This window comes from Ictalurus punctatus, chromosome 4 (genome assembly GCF_001660625.3).
Source record: "Ictalurus punctatus breed USDA103 chromosome 4, Coco_2.0, whole genome shotgun sequence".
Classification (NCBI taxonomy): domain Eukaryota; kingdom Metazoa; phylum Chordata; class Actinopteri; order Siluriformes; family Ictaluridae; genus Ictalurus; species Ictalurus punctatus.
Window position 1 is genome coordinate 29,566,047 of NC_071284.1, and position 24,313 is coordinate 29,590,359.

Genomic DNA, 24,313 nt, shown 5'->3' on the forward strand with positions numbered 1-24,313 from the left:
ATCAGGTACAGTATAGTTTGGTACCTTTATTTCTGAGAGTGCCAAGTGCAAAAGTGCATTTTGCTCTGATCAAATGTGACCAAATGTCCAAATATCTCACCTTGGATGTCTTGTGAATTTAAATGTACTATTACCTGCTTAAAGTGGTTAATTAACTGTCATATCCTTTCCTGTCCTTTTGGGACATTCAGCTACAACTAGTCTCTTTCCTGTGTGGATAGGGGCTCTGTCTACTTCACTGACTCCATTTCCTATACAAGGCCATATACCCTCCACCCTAAACCCTAAAACCCCAAACTATGCTGGACCCTTCACGCTGGGCTGAGTTTTATGATATCTACATCTGGGGCCTGTACCATGAAGCTGGTTTAGGTGGCTAGCCAGGTAAGTTTAAGCTTAGTTTGTGCCAACACTTGGTTTTAGATAGCATGAAAGTGGCTCGGTTTTTACAGGTGTTTATTACCATAGTAACTTATGCTCCATGCCTAACCTGCTCCGGGGCCTGTTATGTTCTGGGTACGAGAAGTCAAACCCAACTTGGACCAATCTTGGACCAAGCTGTGAGGAAAGTAACATATAAGTGATGCAACTAATACATCTCTCCAGCATAAACCGTAAGAAGAACAGCACTTTGCAGAGAAACATTTAATTAAAACAATTTACATTTATATTCAATGAAATTACATGAAAGATGTTGGGGTTATACATTTTCAATATGTTTATTCTCATTGTGAGCCTATACAAGTAAACTTATGCATTTACACAATCAGCAATGTCCCCAAGCTTTGGCAGCCACAACGGTGTTGCCTTTGCAAGTATAAATTCCTCATAATTCCACAAAATAATAACTTCTTGCTTTTTCAACTGGAAGTATGCACACATGCTTTTTCCCCATGTTGAACGCTATTGGGTATACTTATCATTTAAAAAAAAGCCAAAAAAAAGAGAGAGCGATTGTAGCCTATAACAATTAGAGAATATATTATGTAAACCACCACCACCACCACCACCATCACTAACAACAACAATAACAACAACAACAATATAAAACATTATTATTATTATTATTATTATTATTATTATTATTATTATTATTATTAATATGTTTATTAAAATATTAAAATCATCATCACATGGCACACAAGTGCATGAATTTAGATGGTTTGTACATTAAAAAGAGACATAGTCAAAAGCTGTAAGTCAAATAAATATCAGTTTGAATAAACATCGGACAATACAATGCAGTAAATGCAATTCAAATAAATATACGGATCATATCATCGTGATTGCTATCATTGTAGTGATGGAGAACCTTTATATTTAGCTTGTGGCTTTTCATTTTCTAACTTCCATTAACCAAAAGAAGGAATCATACACCGCAAAATTCCCAATGCTGCAATAAGTGCTGAAATCCTGAAGGATAGCATTAGTTGAACACTACACCAGAGTCTCTGAAATAACCAGAACCAAACTCAATAAATCTTTAAACACAAAGCATATAACAGTAAGCCCCAAATAAATTAAATGCTAGTTCCCAGCATGCATATTACAGCAAATCAGGGGTCTTCTATTGTACTTCAAGAAGGTTCTGTCCTTCTCTCATGTTCCCTAATGCCACTTAAATTAATGATAAAAATAAATAAAAATAAAGTCATTCTAAAGCATAAAATATGGATTTTGGACTGAGATCAAATACATATTTATCCCTAAATCAAGACAGTTTGAAGTCTCTCACTGGAGCATGGCAGCAGTTAACAACGCCAACAAAAATATTAGACTGGGATAAGTATGAGAAATCAGGATAGAAGAAAAAGTGGCAGAAAGGAAAAGAAGGCCTAAAGGGAATAGCAGGAAACTTGACCGGAACAGGAGAAAAAGAGAACATGGTTTTGTAAGATAAGATTGGCTGAACAGAGCAGTGCTGCTGGGATACTCGGATCAGGATGGGAATGAGGATAATAGTTCATGGCACACAATTTCATATTATTTTAAAGTAAAAACAAAAAAGCTCATAATTATCATGGTCATGTGTGAAAAATGGAGGATCGTCTACTCTTAAGATAATATGAAAAAAGAGAACTAACGCCTTGCTTGTATGTAGAAACTGCAGAAGATCACATCACATTAGTTGTGTTAATGTACTGTATAAAGAAATACTGTGCAATATACTGTATAGAGTGCTGTGCAAAAAGGTTCAAATGACATAAAAGTGGCAATAAGCAGCAGTAACTAGCAAAACAATCAAATTCAAAATCTTTTGTGCTTAAAACTGGATCAAATCTCTCACATTAACAACATGTCATGAAAGGCAGATTGGTTGTCCCATGCATCAACTTTATGTGTTTCCTTTCCTTCTTGTTCCAGATGTTCTTGGAAGATGTTTGAGATCAGGGAAGAGCTGCTTGTACTCATTTTAATGTAGAAGTCATGAAATAAACATATAAGAAAATTACAGAATTTATTTATTTAGAATTTATTCTGTTCCTTCAGCTATGTTACTTGAACACATTTACCTCTATGAAATATTTGGAATATTCCACAAGTCACAGGTTACGTCATCTGAATTGACAAATTTCCTGAAGATTACATGAAGAAGAAAAGTACATGTCATCATTCCTTTTTCTTCATTTTCTATGTTGTTGTGATACTGACTGACGAAGACACTTTGAAAGCACAACGCTGTTACTCAAATCATAGATTGGAAGTAAATGACTCATTTAAAACCTTCATTTTAAGTAAATGATTGGAATGTTTGAATGGCCTTAATGTTGTCACATCAACAGCATGGATGATAATGAATCACCTTTTGTGTATTTGTGTATCTCATACTACTAAAAAAAAAAAAAAAAAAAAAAATATCCTCAAACCTGTTACTCATTTCAGAATTAAATGCAGCCATAAACATGAGATATTCTTGCCTGAGATAACTTTTATTTAGGTTTTTATATATATATATATATATATATATATATATATATATATATATATATATATATATATATATATATATATTTTTTTTTTTAAATAAAGATTAGCTTCTAAACGGCATAGTGTTGGAATGTTTGTTGGAATTCGGAGATAAAACAAACTGCATCTTGCGCACTAGTTGTGTTATTAGTGGTAATTCCTTTGTCTGAATGCACTAATTGACTCTCTGAGCTCTAATTAACTTGTCCAGAACTTTCATTATTTCTCTTTCAATAAGGATAATTAAACACCCTTTATTCTTACAGTGTAAGTCTAGTGTATTGTTGTTGCAGATCAGTACTTGTTATTGCCATAGTAGCACATCATCATCTCTTCTATGAGGAACTCAGTTCGGACTCCAAGCTGTTATTATATTTCCCATGTAGCAAAAAAAAAGTGTACTCATTTCATAATTGATCTAATATTTATATTTTAAAAAATCATTAGTTAAATACAGATGTTTCATAACTCATATGTTGACATTTCACTGCTTAATAAGCCAGGAATTATGTCATTATTTCCTCCAATATGCATTGCTGTAACGAGGCTGGTTCAGTGTTGATAATGGACTCATGGACAAATAATTGACCACAAAAACACAATCGTCTAATAATGAAATGGAAATTCAGTAGACTGTATGCAAAACCCCAGAAATGTACAGCAAAAACATGTTAATGCTGTATGTGAGCATTTTTTATACTGTGTTGAGTAGTTTGTACCAACATTTCCCACCAAGGTCAAGTAAATTCTTTTGAACAATAGCAGGAAATTGCCATCTTAGTGTGACCGGAAACATATCTGATAACTAGAGGTAGGTAGGTTACTAGATCTCTCCGCTGGGACATACACACATGAATTTGTTTACTCTTGTTTATTTTATTTATTTATTTATTTATTTTTTAATGCTGCAGTTATTGTAACTCAGACTATTCAATGTCACCCAAAAGAGTATGGGTTCTCCTTTGAGTCTGGTTCCTCTCAAGTTTTCTTTCTTATTCCATCTCAGGAAGTTTTTCTTGCCACTCTAGTCTCTGGCTTGCTCATTAGGGATCGACTGTAGTTAGAGACCAATATTTCTGTAAAGCTGCTTGGTGACAATATCTATTGTTAAGAGTGCTTTATAAATAAAATTCAACAGAACCCAATTTAATTGCTGGTTTCACATCAAAAGCTTCAATCACACGTTTCCATGCAGTAGTCACGCAAGAGGAAAACGGCAAAACAAACAGGATTTGCAGGATAATTGGCATACTGAATAACAAGGCTATTCGCTATCATATTCGCTTTCATAGTTGTCCAGTTCCAGTGCCTTATTATTGTCAAAGCTGTTTCACCCTAGGACTACATACATATGTGCTCTATTAAATAAGGAATAAAACCTGACAGGGCGTTCTGTGGTGTGATGAAGCCCAATGCAAAGCAGAGTTACAATTTTTCATATTAATAATTAATAGTTAATATGATTTTAAATGACATAATATCATATAATAATAGTTCATGTTTGCTTAATTAATTGAATGGTACTTTTTTAAACATGTGGAATCTCTGTGAGACAAGTTAGTTCTTCTTATCACTTACGTTATAGCAGCTGTAAACAACTGCTCCCTCGCCAGCCTTTCTTGATAAGTTAATAAGCCAAAACAAAACAAAACGAAACAAAACAAAACAAGACAAACAAAAAAAACACAGCTTGTCATGTCACTGACAAATTAAAAAGAGCAAAAAGAGGTCTGTCTTGAAGACTCTCCCATGGAAGAAAACTGAATGTTACAAAGCACTGACACTGGAGACTCCTTCCATAAGTGCAAAAAATCTCCGTAAGGAAGGCTTCAACTTATCAACAATTATACATTTTTCTTTCTTTTTTTTTTTTAAATAGTGTATTACTGTTCTTAGGTGATGTGGAGCGTATTCCATACAAGTCCATATGAATGAGTTGTTACTATCATAATGGTAATGTTTTACAGTGAGTACATGTCTTTTCATTTATTTATTTATTTTACAGCTGTAGTTATTGTCAGAGCTGATGTTATAGAAAAGTAATTAACATCTACCGACCAGAAAGATTCAGGAATTCAGCAGTGTTGTGGTATAGAGATTTTTTAAAAAGATGGATGTATATCTCCGGCAAAAACCAGTACTAATAATTCAGGAAGAACGTCATATTACTAGCACTCACTAGCACTCTTCTTTCTTCAGAGCATATACACTTATGCAGGCATTAACATTATAGGGCTGTTTCAAATTCCCATTGCCACCTCAAGGGACATGCCCCTAAAACTTGCTATTTAGGAATGTGCCGTAGCGAACAGACATCTCTGATTACATCGATCCTCTGTGGTAATGAAGGCATGGACCATCCAATTTAATGTCTTATTTATTTAACTGGAATAGCGAGACAGCAGGAGAGATGAAGAGGAGATGGAGATAGCTTGCTCTCCAGATCATTCTCATCTCTCCAGGGGGGACAAGGAAATGAGACGGCGGCACCAGGGAAGACAGGGCGGGGTCGCTTTTTCACGCTAGCCCTGTCAAGGCCCACATGCAGCAGAGTAAAAAATCCAACATGGTCGAGCTCAGGCCCTGCAATCATGTCACCTCTATGAGACCAATGAATTCATTTATAACACTGACCACCAAAGTGCAAAACTAGCATTTCGTTAGTAATGACTTAGAATTGCTGTGTGCCAAGTTTTCTCTCTTTCTTTCTTTGACTTGTTCCTAAAACCTGACTTAGCTAAGCGCAAGTTCTTTTGATTCATGACTCAGACCAGCCTGGAAAAATGATCCCGGCTGCTCATGTGTGTCCTAATAATTTGCAGGGGTAAGTATTAAAATTAAACCGCTGCGGCCATTTTACGAGCTTAGCATCCACGTAAATTAACAGATGGCTTTAAAGCACCTGATGAGATGCTCATCACAGCTGCAGGCTGTAGATGACTTCATATGCTGTCAGATGCGCCGTTAGGTTTAATATTATAATAATAGCTCCGATGCTGAGGTGTGCAGCACCCAATGGACCACACACCCTTTAGCTTAGAATGTAGTTAAGACTTAAATTATGCTCGCTATATAATTACGTTTGGTATACAGAACACACCCAGCAGCTCCAGTTCTCCCACGGGTCATTCTGCAAAGAAGAAGAGAAATTAACACTTACATTCTTAGCCAACAGTGGCTCTCTGGCAGTTGTGAGATTTAACTAACTTCTATTCCTATGGTACAAGTGTCACACATTTTCATCTATTCATTTAGCAAATGCTTTTATCCAAAGCGACTTACAAATGAGGAACCATGGACCAAACACTCACTTAGAAAACCATATTGTGAACCAGATATATGAAAAGCCCTGCGACGGATTGGCACGCTGTCCATGGTGTACCCCGCCTTGTGCCCGATGCTCCCTGGGATAGGCTCCAGGTTCCCCCGTGACCCTGAAGGAAGTATAAGCGGTATAGAAAATAGATGGATGGAGATATATGAAAATCTTTCTTTCGCTCTCTTTTTTCAAACAACTAATCGTATATCGCCTTCATTCCCTCTATTAGAGAATCACTTATCTTCTCACTCACAAGCTCTTAGTGAAACACAGAAACCATCTATCTTGGAATCTATTATTATGGGAAAAAACGATCCCTCAGCAGAAAATTCTGAACTGCACGTGGAGAAAATTGAAAATTACCTCCCTTCAGGAAATCTGGTAAGCGCTCATCATTCACCAACCTTTTAGTGAGAGCTTCAAGAGAGAAAAAAAAAAAGCATCTGAAATGAATACTCTGTCACCTTTCATTTCACTTGCCGCCCACTCCGTGAGAGAGATTGTTGTTTCTGTAAAAGCGGCTTGGGGACTCTCGGGTTTTACCGTACCAAACTCTTTTTCTCTGGCATTTGCCTTGAGGCCCACCCCTCCTTTACTCTCTTTCTCCTCAAACCCCCACCAGACATGTCTGACAGTCTGAACTCAACGCCGGCCGCTCACCAGACTACAAAACTCATTCATCTGTGGCCTCCGACGGTCAAATCTGGATCTAATAAAGCAGCACTATTGATCCCTTGTCTGGGACGGCTGCCATGACCGTTCTTTGCCACCAGAGGGCTCTGTGGTCCAGTTTAGAGGCAGATTTAGCATCTAAATATGCTTCTCTGTCCAACTATTTACACGCATGTGCATGACCCTGTGAAACTCAAAGGTTTGTGTAAGTGCATAGGGGATCAAGGAGATCTTACTCTTAAAGAGCTACTATGGCGTATTAGTCATTTTTGCTGACACTGATGATACATACATAAGCTATGTGTGTCTGAATAATATATCAGGTTAATGGAAACCTCCTCCCTAAAACACATGGAATTCTTTTTATATTAAAATATATGTGACATGTTTATGTGCAATTTTGTTGGTTGCTTTGGTATTTTTTACATTCTTGTAAGAAATGCACAACTGTCTGCTCTACTAATACAATTCCCATGATGGCGAATTGGAGAAACAAGCATTTCAGCAATCTCAAACACTTAAGGGAGAACAGTCAGATTTCACTTTTGGCATCTACTTGCAAAAACCAAAATAAAAGAGCGAAAAACAAATATGTTTTCTCACACGCATTGTCCAGCAACATCATGTTCAAAGTCATATTAATGAGAGTTAATTAAAGGGTTCCCAAACTTTCAAGCAGCACTGTACATCAAGTGGATGTACAGTGCTGCTTGAAAGTTTGTGAACCCTTTAGAATTTTCTAGATTTCTGCATAAATATGACCTAAAACATTATCATATATTCATATTATATATATATATATATATATATATATATATATATATATATATATATATATATATATATATATATATATATATATATAAAGTCTTAAACATAGATGAAGAGAGCCCAATTAAACCAATGCAACAAAAAATATTATATGTGGTCATATCATTATTGTGGAACATGTTCCATTATTACACATCTGTGAGTGGAAAAAGTTTGTGAACCTTTGCTTTCAGTATCTGGTGTGACCCCCTTGTGCAGCAATAACTCCAGCTAAACATTTCCGGTAACTGTTGATCAGTCCTGTACATCGGCTTGGAGGAATTTTAACCCGTTCAAACTCTGGGATGTTGGTGGGTTTCCTCACATGAACTGCTTGCTTCAGGTCCTTCCACAACATTTCTATTGGATTAAGTTCATGACATTGACTTGGCCATTCCAAAACTTAACCTTATTCTTCTTTACAATGACAATGATCATTGTCTTGCTGCATGACACACTTTTTCTTGAAATTGAGTTCATGAACAGATGTCCAGATATTTTCCTGTAGAATTCGCCGGTATAAAATTCTGAATTCATTGTTCCATCAATGATGGCAAGCCGTCCTGGCCCAGATGCAGCATAACCACAAGACTACCACCACCACATTTCACAGATATGATAAGGTTCTTATGCTGGAATGCAGTGTTTTCCTTTCTCCAAACATAGCCCTTCTCATTAAAACCAAAAATTCTATTTTGCTCTCATCTATCCACAAAATATTTTTCCAACAATATTTTGGCTTGTCCATGTGATCTTTAGCAAACTTCAGAAGGGCAGAAATGTTCTTTTTGGAGAGCAGTGGCTTTCTTCTTGCAACCCTGCCATGTACACCATTGTTGTTCAGTGTTCTCCTGATGGTGGACTCATGAACATTAACATTAGGTAATGTGAGAGAGACCTTTAGTTGCTTAGAAGTCACCCTGGCTCCTTTGACCTTGTAGGATATTACACGTCTTGCCCTTGGAGTGATCTTTGTTGGTCTTCACTCCTAGGGAGGGGAACAGTGGTCTTGAATTTCCTCCATTTGTACACATTATGTCTGACTGTGGATTGGTGTAAAGACTCCAAACTCTTTAGAGATGGTTTTATAACCTTTTCCAGCCTGATGAGCATCAACAACTCTTTTTCTGAGCTCCTCAGAAATTTCCATTGTACGTGCCATGATACACTTCCATAAACATGTGTTGTGTAGATTAGACTTTGATAGATCCCTGTTCTTAAAATAAAACACAGTGCTCACTCACACACTCACATTGTAATTCCATTGATTGAAAACACCTGACTCTATTTTCACCTTCGTATTAACTGCTAATCCTAGAGTTTCACATACTTTTACCACTCACAGATATGTAATATTGAGTTATTTTCCTCAATAAATAAATGACCAAGTATAATATTTTTGTCTCATTTGTTTAATTGTGTTCTCTTTATCATCATGATATTTTAGGTCATATTTATGTAGATAGGTAGAAAAATTCTAAAGGCTTCACAAACTTTCAAGCACCACTGTTAGTTACAATTAGTGCAATGCGGTGCAATGCAGCTTTACAAATGACGACTGTTACTGCAGATGCTCAGAAACTCGGCTCAGCTAGTTAGTGATCGACAAGGCGACAAGCACAGTGGTGTTAGCATTAAAGGTCAAGCTTTGGGAGCAAAGTTTGAGAAGAGAGTATAGATGAATAGGTGGGAGATCAGGACAGACTAAAGGACTAAAGCACTGCTGCATTGCTTGTTTTAGTAAAGATGAGGCAAGAGCTAAATCCCACTATCAGCAGGTAGTCGAACAGCATTAGGGATTATGCAGGAGAGTGAAAATAGACCTAAAACTGAAATTTCATTACAAACTATATCTTGGATGTCATCGGTGACCACATGTTAATTCTTAAAGATTAACATGTGAGACGTTCAGGGTGAATTATTCATTTAACCTCTTTGCCCCCCTCTTCCCAGGGCACAAACAAATGTGTGAAACCGGAAACAGACGTGGCCATGCCCGAACAAACACACAGTTCATCAGATGTCGGAGCTGGGGTATTGTCACCTTTCTTTCTTTCATCAAAACTTCAAAGAAAGAAGAAGAAGATGGTTTTGTGTGTGTGTGTGTGTGTGTGTGTGTCTGCAGGGGCACTGCTCTGAACACCCTGGCCAAAACCCCACAACATTCTTCCCCATGCTGTAAAGCATCAGAACCACTGCCAATGTTATATAACAAACACAAGAAGGACATTATAATAAAGTTTGCAGATGGATTTATTTGCATTGCTGCCTGTGAACCACATGCTAGTGAGATTAGTACTCTTCCAACTGCTCTGTGCATGGTTTTGGGCCATTAAGATAATTACATCCGTATTTGCTTTTCATAGCGGCTTCCTGGTTATTATGTGATTTTCAAATTAATTACAAAGACACAAGGTACTAAAGGCTGAAGGACCTCCTATCAGTAGCATGGTGTTAGTATAGGCATAAATCCATTATGAATGCACATACTCTTAGGAACACACTCGTTGAAAAACATACAGTATAGGCTACACCATTCATGTTTCCAAGTGGTTCTAGTCTGTTATCATCAACAGTCAATGTCTCTTTCAAGCAGCAAGTACAGTAAACAAAAAAAAACCAAAAACAAACAACAACAACAATTGTGCTCAGTTACCTCTTAAAATCAGTGATTAAGAAAGTAATCCACTTCTTTCATGTTTATTACACCTGCTATTGTATTTCATGTGTACCTTCTCAAACACTTCTGATGGTGCGTTAATTATTTCATCTCCAATGAACACCAAATTTAGGGGTCTTTCACCAAGTATAAATGACATGATTATCATAACATGACATGATAATCACTAAGTGACTGATGAGCTCCATGAATCTACAGTCTGGGCTAGTAAGAAGTCAGCTCCAGCCTTTACTTTATACTAGTCTGTGTATTTTTAGTTATGACCATTGGTGGTGCTGTTGTTCTTGGTTTCACAAATATAAACAAATTATTCATTTAAAAAAGGAAAAGCTTTTTTTTGTATTTTTTTCCATTAAAAGAGAGCGAGGTATTAGCCATACTAGACTGTTCATACCCTTCCGTGTTTCTTTGATATCCATCCATCCATTCATCTATCCATCCATGTGGCGGTTGTGGCTCAGGTAGTAGAGTGGATTGTCCACTAATCGTAGGGTTGGCGGGTCGATTCCCGGCCCACGTGACTCCACATGCCAAAGTGTCCTTGGGCAAGACAATGAACCCCAAGTTGCTCCTGATGGCAAGTTAGCACTTTGCATGGCAGCTCTGTGCTATACCGCACTATATAAGTGCAGACCATTTACCATTTTCTGTACCGCTTATCTTCCAAAGCATTTGGGAGCCAACAGCCTATCCCAGGGAACTTGGGGCACAGGGTGGGGGACACCCTGGATGGGGTGCCAACTCATCGCAAGGTACAATCACACACATTCAATACTATGGACAATTTCGAAATGCCAATCAACCTGCAGCACATGTCTTTGGACTGGAGGAGGAAACCAGAGTACCCGGAGGAAACCTCTGAAGTACAGGGAGAACATGCAAACTCCGCACACACAGAGCGGAGGCGGGATTCGAAGGCAAATGTACTAGCCACTAAGCCACCGTGCCTCCCCTCTTCTCTGATATCAGTTTCTAAAAAGTTCAGTTGTACTGCACTTTTAAGAAGTCTGTGTGATTATTTTATAGTGTGTATTTGACTTGTGTAGTTGTGACAGGTTACTGATAGAGGGCGCAGTTGAGCTTCAGAACGCATTTTCAACCAGGAGCTGCTCTCAAAAGAAAATTCACTTCCTTCATGTCAACCAACACTTTATATTTCATTGCATTCAAATGCACTACAAACACAGATACAGATACATTAAATATAATTCCCATAAATAAAAAAAGGAATTTATAAAGAGCTAATGTCAGAATCCCTCCCAGTAATACTGTGGAGATTCATTTTAATTCAGTTCATATTAAGATGAATCCGTCTTCACTTATTTGTGATTCAAGAACTTTCGTAATATACATGGCTTCCTTATACAATGAAATTGGAAATAGAAATAATATAACTAAAATAAAAAGAATGAATAAAAAAATGAAGTTATATAGCAAGTAAAGGAAAAATATATATTACTGTGTTTTCATAATCCTACACAGAGACTGTTTGGATGTGTATGAGGTATTTGTGCAATATTGTGCAAAATTCCAAATAGATACTAATATGGTATAACAATAGGTAATATAAAACTAAAAACTATTATTCAGACAATTTACTGAATAGTTGTATAAAATGTTTATTTGTTTATTTATTTGCCAAAACAGCTGCTAAATCAAAGTCAACAGCTGTATGTGAAAGAATGTAAACTAAGGAATGTAAAAAAAAAATGCAAGGCACAGGCACACAAATGCACACAATCATGCACACCCACTCTCTCTCTTCCCCCCCCCCCCCCCCCCCCCCCCCCCCCACACACACACACACACACCTGTATATTTTGGAGCATTCTTTATCTATAGCCTATATCTTATACAAGGGCTTTGGCATATTTGGCTCTACAGTAGCTGCTCTAACTACCATCACAGAGAGTTTATCCTTAACTGACGACAGTGTAAGTTTCAGTTCATAAAAAAAAGGTTAAAGAAACTAAAGAAAACAAAAAACCAGCTGCATAACGTATTGGCTCGGCCCAGAGTAGATTGATGAAAGCTGAAATGAAATGAAGAGAAACAAACTGTACTGTGATGGCGAATGATAAGAGCAGTGGAAACTTTGTCTAATCAAGCAAAAGTGAGCGAGAGAGAGTGTGTGTGAGAGAGAGATAGGGGGGGAGAAGGAGAAGAAGGAATGGCGCTCAGGCTATTTCCTTAACAAATATCACCATACAGGATGGACTCTAGATCCTTAAAACATCAGCTCTGAGAATAAAAATACCTCAGTCTCAGTGGGATAGGAGTAGGTCAGTTTGTGTGTGCGTGTGTGTGTGTGTGTGTGTGTGTGTGTGTGTGTGTGTGTGTGTGTGTGTGTGTGTGTGCCTGATCTGTTCTGTAGAGAGGATGTGGGAGTTCCACAGCTCTAGACTGTAGCAGTGATAGCAGCAGTGAGAATTGAGGCTGATTATTTATGTGGTTGTAATCTGGGCCCCTGCGCCAAACTCCCGTCTCCCTCTCCCAAGTACCAGCCGTCCCAATGTTAATTACAGCTCCACTCTGTAAACAAGGCTCCAGACCTGACGCTCAGATTAGGCTTCTCTGATCTGCTATAAATGAAGCTTGTGCTTAATGCACATCTGGCACTGGGTAATGCTAAGACTAAGACATTAATGCTAGATGAAACACCTGGATGAGGTGATTCCTGAGTGGAATTTTAGCACACTGTGATTAAAGAAGAATCCTCTATTTGCAGCATGTTTACAAACTCTAAAGATTTACATATTATTGCATAAATGCAATATGATAGTTTATTTTCTTTTCTTTTCTTCATTTTGCCAGGCAAATCATTTCTTTTAAACCTCTATGTTGAAAACCGTGTACAACCATGGAACAATTTAACAGTAAAAACAAAAATGAACAAGTGAATGAATGAATAATTGAATGAGCAGGATTCCACACACTGCCTCAGAACAGATTTATACTATGAATGAAGTAAACGTCCAACTATTCAAATATTTTGATATCAAATATCATTAAAATATTCTCATTAAAAAAAGAAAAAAATCAATAATGTTGAGTAAAATGTGCTTTTTATTCCTGAATGCTCCATACACAGACCGCATTTTTATTATAATTGTCCTTTGAATTCAAATTGAATTCATATCCCTGCTTATTTTTTTGAGTTATTAGGGTTGGGATTAAACCCATTCAAGTAAAACAACCAGTCAAATAAGGTGATAACTAAAGTAATATAATAAGTATGATAAACATTTCTTTCCTGCTGGGAGTGGTCTCTTCAGGATGACTCTGCCCCCATTGACAGGGCATGAGGCATCAGTGAATGGTTTGATGAGAATGAGAATGCCTTCACAGTCACCCCAAATTTCAACCCAATTAAACACTTATGGGATTTTACGTAGCTCTCTCCAGCACTAAGGCGTTAAGGCTCTTGGTTACTGATCAGAAGGTTGGGGGTTCAAGAACCAACACTGCAAAGCTGCCACTGTTGGGCCCTTGAGCAAGACCCTTAACCCTCTCTGCTCCAGGAGCGCTGTATAATGGCTGACCCTGCGCTCTGATCCCAGCTTCCTGACATGCTGGGGTATGCAAAGAAAATAATTTCACTGTGTATATGTATATATGACCGATAAAGACTCATTATCATCATTATAATTATCCTGAAAATGCCAGCTGAAGGAATATCTTTTGGACAAATGGTATTTATCCCTCCCGAACAGCCCCAGAGACTTGTAGAATCGAGGCTCGCCATTGGCTTGTCATCATCCTTTACTGTATCACAGCTTGAACCCTGGTCCCTTAGAATATCCATTTAAACTCACAGGACTCTCACACCTCCATACCTTTTTCTATTAATGTCACTGTAGTTAGTAAAAAAAAAAAAAAAAAAAAACAATCCCCTGTATTAGTTACTCAATTGTATAATTTTAAATACTCAACTAAATAATAAGCTTAGAGTTGAAGGACAAGTCTGATGCACTACCACCTGAGCTATCGAGGTGTTTTCCATTATATTTATCGGTAACTTGTTTCTAGTTCTAGTCTGTCCTGTTTGTTGCAGCACAGTTTCACCTGCTAGAGAGAGGCTCCACCACAAGAAAGCAAAGAAAAGCAAACCCTAGGACAATCATTTTGGGGTTCTTTGTATTCATTCTCTAGGGAAACCCCTTTTTATAGTTTCCTAGAATCATACAAAGGAAGAGCTTAAGAGGAAGAACCTGTGTTTCAGAACGATCAGCAGTGCATTGTTCTGATCTTCAACTTTGCCCTGATTGTCCTCTTTTATTCATATAAACCATTAGGGTCAACATCCGTCAGCGTTATTGGGTTTTAAAATAAAATAGCTGAGAGGGATATTCATAATGCTAGTAATGGATGTAAAATGTGTGTTTGTTGGACAAGCTCACATATTTCCTTATTAGTACTAAGCTACTGTAGTGCAGTGTAACTAATCTAAATGAAAGAGGCCATTTGGATGTCTTCAAGTGACATATTGTTAGATTGTTTTCGGCGTTTCTCAGTGCAGGACAATGAGAGATCCTCAGTGAGATGCAAAGATGAAGCAGCTGGAATCATTCACTTGAATATTCATCATAATTCTCTCGCTCTCTCTCTCTCTCTCGCTCTCTCTCTCTCTCTCTCTCTCTCTCTCTCTCTCTCTCTCTCTCTCTCTCTCTCTCTCACACACACACACACAGAATTGTTGGTATAGGTTTTCCCCTATTGAACCCTGTACCCTATTGAACCCTGTACATGGTTAAATGAAAAGGAAAAAAAAAGTAAAATGCATTTTGAGGACCATTAAATGTCCCCATAATTCTATGTCCTATATTTTATGCTGTAAACAAACAAACAAATAAATAAATGGAAAATTAAATTAATTAATTAAAAAACAAAACAAAACACACGCCATATAAGGACCCTGACACATCGGGGCACCGGAGGCCAATGTTTTCCCATAGTTTTTGCAGTCTTTCCACCTTAATCCCTTTCCAGCATTGACACTAGAGGTCTGACGTAGCTAGCTATATTTTTTAAATCATTTATCAGACTGTTCAAACAAGTTCAAACTAAAGTAGCATGAAAATGATTATTAGGCTAGTTCACTTAACTATAGGTCAGATAGCATAATACCAAGGTAAATAGTCAAAATGATACTACATCGATTAGCTATAACATTAAAACCACTGACAGGTGGAGGGAATAACATTGATTATCTCATTACAGTGGCAACTGTCAGGGGGTGGAATACATTAGGCAGTAAGTGAACAGTCAGTTCTCAAAGTCGATTCGTTGTAAGCAGGAAAAATGTGCAAGTGTAATGATCTGAGTGACTTTGACAAGGGCCAAATTGTGATGGCCAGACAACTTGGCCAGGGCATCTCCAAAACAACAGGTCTTGTGGGGTGTTCCTGGTATTCAGTGCTGAGTACCTATGAAGAGTGTTCCAAGGAAGGACAAAACGGTAAACTGGCAGCAGGGTCATGTGTGCCCAAGGCTCATTGATGTGCGTTGGGAGCTAAGGCTAGCGCATCATGTTTTCTTTTCCGTCATGTGGATGCTGTGTGTGTGTGTGTGTGTGTGTGTGTGTGTGTGTGTGTGTGTGTGTGTGTGTGTGTGTGTGTGTGTGTGTGTGTGTGTGTGTGTGTGACTTTCCTGGGGAAGAGATGGCACCAGGATGCACTATGGGAAGAAGGAAGCCAGCAGAGGCAGTGTGATGCTCTGGACAATGTTCTGCTGGCAAACCTTGGATCCTGGCATTCATGTGGATGTTACTTTGACATATATCACCTACCTAAACATTGTTGCAGTTCAAGTATACCACTTCATGTCAACAGTATTCCCTAACGGCAGTGGCCTCTTTATCCTCTTTCAGCAGGATAATGCACCCTGCAACACTGCAAAAATTGTTGAGGAATGGTTTGAGAAACATGACAAAGGGTCTAAGGCGTTGACTAGGCCTCCAAATTCCCCAGATCTCAATTTGATCTAGCATCTGTGGGATGTACTTCACAAACAAGTCTGATCCATGGAGGCCCAACCTCGCAACTTAGAGGACTTAAAGGACCTGCTGCTAACGTCTTGGTGCCAGATACCACAGCACACCTTCAGAGGTCTTGTGGAGTCCATGCCTCAATGGGTCAGAGCTGTTTTGCTGACACAAGGAGGACCTACACTATTTTAGGCAGGTGGTTTTAATGTTATGGCTGATCTTTGTACATGCATGATGGCCATCAGCAGTAGTCTATACAGTGTATTCTAGTGTAACTCTTCATAGATTTGAGGAAATGGGAAGTGATCATAAGTCAGCTGCCCATTTTTACAGCCCTATGGCCTAATGCAAGGATTCCCATCATCTCTAGGCTCCTTGCCTAACTGAATGTGTTTGTGTGTGTAATGTATTTAGTTGTGCTGGTGCATGTGTGTTGTATCATCAGCCACTAATGAAGAGTATTACCAGGTGCTTAGTGCTCGGTTGCATATATTTTGCATTGGACCCATCCCAACATCTTATCAAGGCCATACTGAACTAGCGTCCAAAATTTTTCTTCCCTTTCTCAGTCTCCTTCATTTTTTTAACCTTTCTCACCTCACTCTTACTTTCAGACAAAATGCAGCCCTTAACTGTGATATTTCACCATAAAGATGTCTTCTGAGCATAAACACCTGTCTGGCGTGACGTTAAACCCAGAAACATGTGCTAGTTTTGCAGGCAACGAACACAGACTATATCCTCCATGCAAGCTGCAACACTTTACACGTGTCCTCACCACGTTTTGTAACACTCCATAAGGGCTTGATCCTTGTGGCCTTTTCTTACTGTTGGTCAGTGTTCGTACCTCAGTGGATCAGTCCAGCATCCGGTGGCGGTCAACATATCTCAGGGATAGACCAGTTGTTCACCACTCCCTGCTCCCAAACCCCATGTCAATGTTGAAAGACAATAGTCCTCAGAGTGAGTTCCTGCACATAGGTCCAGGCTTCGTGTCACGCTTAGACTGAGGTTCCCTTTCTCTAGGTTCAGCCCAATGGAATCATCCTGAAACAAAAAACAAAAAACATCTGGAGAAGGCTGTGCACTCTTCGAAGCATCAAATTTGGAGAATGTTTGTGTGCCTTAGTGAGCCCTGTTTATTAGCTGTTTGCACAGCTCTTAAAGGGGATTGGACACTTAATTAAAGATAATATTGAGGGCTAAAGCCTCTCCCTGAGAATGCAGCTTCTCAGGGTGCAACAAAGTCTCAGTTCATCCCCTGTTCATGGGAGTTCTGCCAGTATTCAGTCGTGAACCTGCGAAAAGCAGGGAAATTTCCAAGTCACTTTGCTAACAGAGACTCTATTTGGGTCATAATTGCTATAAAGTCACCGTGAAACCAAATTTCCTCACTTTCCCCTCTTTTCATTAATGCCAGGGGTCTTATTTTGTCTAGATAGGACTGATTGATCACAAGTCAACACTGTCATGAAATATTACATCCTTGCTTTTGTCTTTACAATGGAGGCTTTAATCTAAAAATATCAGGAAAGAATAAAAACAGGACTTCAGTAGAAAAAAAAAAGGAGAGGGCCCTGCACCTTTCAAAGCCACACAGCTTGGAAATGCAGAGGACCTGAAATAGACTCGCTCCTCATAAAGGCCTCCTTCTTTGTAGTCTCTGGAGGAACATCTGTGGGGCAGTTTCTCCTGGAGAAAGTGTCGGGCAGTGAATCAAAGGGAACTGAGATCTCCTGTAAGAGCGGAGTGGAAAGATGTGGATGTTACTCTCCTCTTTCTGTTGCTATCTCCCCGTGCTTCCTTTTAGAAAAGCTGACAAAAGCTGCAGCAATCGGCAGAATAATAAAAGCTCATTAATATAACCTGTCAGGGGTTATCTTTAGAAAGGAGGCCTGAGAAAGAAAAAAAAAAAGGAAGACGGAAGATGTGAGGTCTGCTAGCACTCAAGCACCGGCCAGTGAGACTCTGATTAAAACGTCTCTGCGACGTCAGCCGCATGTGCAAAGATTAAACGAGGACATAGTGATCGACGGCCAATGCACGCTTTGATGCAATGTGGTTTTGTTGAGTATTAAGCAAACTTATATGCTCACTGAGATCTCTGGCCAATCTCTGCAGTTTCATTTTAAACGCAGCCTTGAATTAAATGAGTATTCTCACCAGGAAGTCTATAACTAAGTCTGATTTGTGTCTGGAAAGCAAGCTGACTGTCTTCAAATAACAGACATGATACTTAGGGTTTAATTCTGTTAGAGGAAAAAAAAAAAAAAGACTGAGAAGAAACGCAGAAGAAATGTGGTTTTACACGGAGCGTTGCACTTGCACGCTCTGAAGGTGCAATGACGGTGGTGGGGTGGACATCTGCAGTAAAGCAGTCACACTGTGTGAGTGATGATGGCTATCTGCTTAATGTAACGCATGAACACAGAGCAGACACAGAGAAGACAGACAGCCAAGCAAGGGGTATGAGGAAAAAAGAGAACAGGCAAAGAAGAACAGAATTAGTTAAAAAAAAAAAAAAAAAAAAAAAAAGATTTAACAAGTGAACATAATTTTTTTTAACTCACCACCAACCACTCATCAGAAGCCACTCATATAAACTAAGAGAAAGTAAAACAGGGGGGATTACATGTGACAGTATAAGAAAAATACAAAGAGTAAAGGAATGATACAATGGAGAGGTAAATTCAAAAGAGTAAAGGACCTTGAGCAGCAAAAATTGCAAGGGAGAAATTAGTAGCTTAAATGTGTAGCTTGAACAGCAGTAAATTTTGAGGTATTGACATGCACTTCAGCTAGGTGTATGTTACATGCTCTGTGTGAGTGTTCATATAAATTACACCTGTAAGTTAAGTCGGCCTTTAGCCACACATTGGGTATGTCTCTATCAGCTCCCTAGGTCATGAACCAGTATACTGTGTTCATGAGTTCAGTCAATGTAAGGACCCTGGCTCACGACACATTGGGACACTGATAACTTGATTTCTGGCGACATGACTACATACTCACGCTGAAAAACGTCGGCAATATCACACGTTTCTGTCATGGTACTTCAAGCAGGATCATAGAATATCTAGTGATTTTAAAAAACATAAAAATCATTAAACATAAAAGTTGTTAGACTCAAACGAACCATATATAGAACCTCAGATAAAGTTAAAAATCGTTAACGCGTGTAATCATTTGATAGCCACAAAGATCACAAGCTACTTACATTTGTAGACAAAAGTTGTCCCACCATTTATTTTGAGCGGAGAGGCTTCAGAAAACACGACGTCAGTACCAGTAAGAGGAAAAAGTTAGCATCAATGATCCCTGTTTTTTACGGTGTGTTGAGGATATTTTAGGGAGCGAACGTTCCAGTGCAGTAGAAGGATTTTGCGATTGAAACCACCCTTAAAATGGCCGACTCCCTGATCTGGTAGGGAGCTGGTTGAGACGCACACATCGTAAAACAACTCTTCGGTTGTGAATCGAGATCGGCCATCTTAGAACACATGATGCAACGGACTCATTTTCGGTCGATTTAGTCAGAGTGGAAAACAAAGTTCTGGCAACGTGAGAAATTTTTTGATTAAAATCTTAGGCTGTGACTGTTGCTATGACACTTGCCTGAAAGCCACCTATAGAAAGACAGCATAAGATTATCCAAAACTCACAGGTCAGATAAAAATACAGAAGTGGCACTGATAAAAGGTAAACACGACATGCTAATAAATATCTTTATTACTGTAAGCTCACTTGAATGTTGGTGTTGATGCGAGCCGGTTTTCTGTTTGAGCCTGGATTGGACTGATTGATGATGCAAGCAGAACATGGCATTTTATATTAATAGAAAAATGAATTATATTATTTCTTTTTTGCACACTGATATTTTCAGTGAAACATTTCCCCCTCACGTACTGTAAGCATGTGCTTCGATAAAACACTAACCGGATGTAGTCATGCACCGACAAAATTCTTGAAATCTAAATTTGAGAGAGTGAGAGATAAAAGGTAGCGGAGTGATAACGGAGGTGAAAGTCATAAGGGGGGGTGATGAGATGTGGATCGTGCCGAGCAGAAGTGTATCGAGGTCTTGCCTTTGAACCAGACAGCCTGCTAATTGGAACAGCATTGTAGGCATCCAAGGAAGATCTGGATCTCATTTATCCTCCCCTTCATGCAATTTGACTCATTGGACGGCCGTGCGTCTGTCTGTGCCCTTCTAAAACCCCCTCTCCACATGGCAATAACTCATCTTTCTCCCCTTTTGCTCCTGATGTGTTGCCCATCACCAGTTGCCCCCTTTTACCCCAGCTTCAGAGAAATCCGTCCAATGAAGACAGCACAGGTTGACATGGCATCTCTTCACACCTCACACCTTAGACTTGAAAGCAGTTCCAGATTTACTTCCAAGGAGCCGCATGGCCAGTCTTTGACCGTGCACTTTGTAATTCAAACAAACGCTTGAGCGAGTCATCCCGGGGGAGTAATCACAAAGGCTCAAGGTGTTGCAGATGAGAGGCAAGTGGTGGCCTGATAAACACACAGTGGCAAAGCTGGCTTGTCACAGAGGACAACGTGTGGGAAAGGCCAGATGATAAACAGAATAACAATTTAGAAAACTGAATACATTCTGCATTTGTCCACTTCAGACTTTCCCTGATTTTCTTTAAATCCAGTTGGTGATTCCGTGATTCCACTGATAGTCCTCTTACAAATATATATGCAAAGTCAAAGTAAAGATAAATGATATTTAAACGTAGGCAACCAACAACAACCTATATGCAGGTTTCTGATAAATAGCTTAAAACCTCTTCAGCACTTAAAAAAACATCATTTTACTTTCACGTAACCTTGCAATATAAACATTAATGTACTTCAGAAATGTATTGTGGCATTAAGGTGAAATCCATCTCATTTAAAATGTCATCCTTTTCCATGAGTCATGGCTTTTAGTTGCATCCTAGTCAACTTTGTTACCTGACCACACTCACCCCTATGAAATATTTGGAATATTCAACAGGAAAGTCAACAGGACGTTGTGTCATCCGAATTTCACTGAACATCACGGGAAGAAGAAAATGGTTCACAGGGGAGCCTGGAGCCTATGAGGAGGTCACATGTTACTCAGTTATTATTATATAAAAAAAAGAATGAAATCATTCAAATGTCTTTAAAGTCCTTGTGATAATATGGATGCTAATTAGAAATGTTTTCTGTGCTAAAAATATTTCTGTAACGTTCCACTCTACAACCGTTTTCAATAAACAAACCCTTACCTTGGACGGGTTAACACATTTAATTGTATTCAATGGTGAAAAATGAAAAAGCAAAGATGCATTTTTTTAGAGTTACATCGTATAAACGGCACCCAATCATGAAATCACTCTTACATTCAAAAACAAACTCCTGAATTACACAGCTACACTTTTGCTAGTCATTAGTTCAATCCAACACAGCTGCACATTGGACTGACATTAGAGAAATACTCAGCCTTTCCCACTCACTCGCCGATTTTCACTGATCTTCATTCAGAAACACAACGCTGACCCTTTACTTCAGCGGAACACACTTCCTCCCTCGGACATTATGTCCAAACTGACCACACCTTAAACTCTCCCCACGTTCCGGCTCAACAATACACACGCTAAAACATTGCAGTGACCCACTGGATATGCTGGCCTGCAGGAAATCCACTGATTGTGACCCCCATAAGCCAGGCTCTCTTTTTCCCTTCCTCTTTATATGGTCACCTTCCTCCTGCCTTTCCACTGGATCAATGAGTTCCGAGCAGCTGCTGCTAAAGTAATAGCTCAGAATAGATCATTCAGAGATGTTCCTGTGCAAGCTGACGGTCACGTAGTGGTTGTCTAATATAGTCACACTTATGATTTTGGTGTTACACATACTCTAAGAGTGAGTTAGATGGAGTTCAGTGTACAGATAAGATGTCCATATAAATCTATCTACTTATTAAGTTGAGTTTTGAAAAACTGAGTTATGCACACATACACGCGATCTCTTCTCTCAACACTTTAGCTCTACTTTCAGGCAGAATGGAGATTCCTTAAAGCATTGCTGCACATTGAAAGACCGTCGTTCTTTAACAATAATCTTAGACCCTCTCTAACACTTACTGTCTACGAATCTAAACTTTACACAGATTTTGGAAAGTTGGGTCCATATCAGTTGGTATCAAGGATAAGGACTGAGGAAAAATACAAATAAATAAAATAAAATAAAATACATATGTTTAGATAAAAATTCTTTTAAACATGAACTGTTTGCCTGCTTATGATTCCCACTAGATTTCAGATGACCTATCTATCTATCTATCTATCTATCTATCTATCTATCTATCTATCTATCTCTCTGTCTGTCTGTCTGTCTGTCTATCTATCTATCTATCTAAAATGGTGAGTTGGATTAGAATTTGTTTTGGAATAGATTTCTTTGTAACTGGAAATGTTTACACTGTACTTATTTGTTAGGATTGAATTTTATTATACACTATATGGCTCAAAGTATGTACACATCTGCCCATGACACCCATAGTGTACAGTGAGGGAAAAAAGTATTTGATCCCCTGCTGATTTTGTACGTTTGCCCACTGACAAAGAAATGATCAGTCTATAATTTTAATGGTGGATTTATGTGAACAGTGAGAGACAGAATAACAACAAGAAAATCCAGAAAACGCATGTCATAAATGTTATAAATTGATTTGCATTTTAATGAGGGAAATAAGTATTTGACCCCTCTGCAAAACATGACTTAGTACTCGGTGGCAAAACCCTTGTTGGCAATCACAGAGGTCAGACGTTTCTTGTAGTTGGCCACCAGGTTTGCACACATCTCAGGAGGGATTTTGTCCCACTCCTCTTTGCAGATCTTCTCCAAGTCATTAAGGTTTCGAGGCTGACGTTTGGCAACTCGAACCTTCAGCTCCCTCCACAGATTTCCTATGGGATTAAGGTCTGGAGACTGGCTAGGCCACTCCAGGACCTTAATGTGCTTCTTCTTGAGTCACTCCTTTGTTGCCTTGGACGTGTGTTTTGGGTCATCGTCATGCTGGAATACCCATCCACGACCCATTTTCAATGCCCTGGCTGAGGGAAGGAGGTTCTCACCCAAGATTTGACGGTACATGGCCCCGTCCATCGTCCCTTTGATGCGGTGAAGTTGTCCTTTCCCCTTAGCAGAAAAACACCCCAAAGCATAATGTTTCCACCTCCATGTTTGATGGTGGGGATGGTGTTCTTGGGGTCATAGGCAGCATTCCTCCTCCTCCAAACACGGCGAGTTGAGTTGAGTTTTGGTCTCATCTGACCACAACACTTTCACCCAGTTGTCCTCTGAATCATTCAGATGTTCATTGGCAAACTTCAGACGGGCATGTATATGTGCTTTCTTGAGCAGGGGAACCTTGCGGGCGCTGCAGGATTTCAGTCCTTCATGGCGTAATGTGTTACTAATTGTTTTCTTGGTGACTATGGTCCCAGCTGCCTTGAGATCATTGACAAGATCCTCCCGTGTAGTTCTGGGCTGATTCCTCACTGTTCTCATGATCATTGCAACTCCACGAGGTGAGATCTTGCATGGAGCCCCAGGCCGAGGGAGATTGACGGTTCTTTTGTGTTTCTTCCATTTGCGAATAATCGCACCAACTGTTGTCACCTTCCCACCAAGCTGCTTGGCAATGGTCTTGTAGCCCATTCCAGACTTGTGTAGGTCTACAACATTGTCCCTGACATCCTTGGAGAGCTCTTTGTTCTTGGCCATGGTGGAGAGTTTGGAATCTGATTGATTGATTGCTTCTGTGGACAGGTGTCTTTTATACAAGTAACAAGCTGAGATTAGAAGCACGCCCTTTGAGAATGTGCTCCTAATC

General features: G+C 39.0%; 1 long non-coding RNA gene across 1 annotated transcript; it reads right to left on the reverse strand.

Moving 5' to 3' along the window:
* Nucleotides 1–12,262: 12,262 nt before the first annotated feature.
* On the reverse strand, nt 12,263–22,234 carry LOC128629554 (uncharacterized). The gene is made up of 4 exons (XR_008393932.1): nt 19,652–22,234; nt 19,447–19,510; nt 18,018–18,170; nt 12,263–17,481 (listed from the first exon to the last, which is right to left on the reverse strand). It is a non-coding gene; the product is annotated as an uncharacterized LOC128629554 (long non-coding RNA).
* Between the last annotated feature and the right edge of the window lie 2,079 nt (nt 22,235–24,313).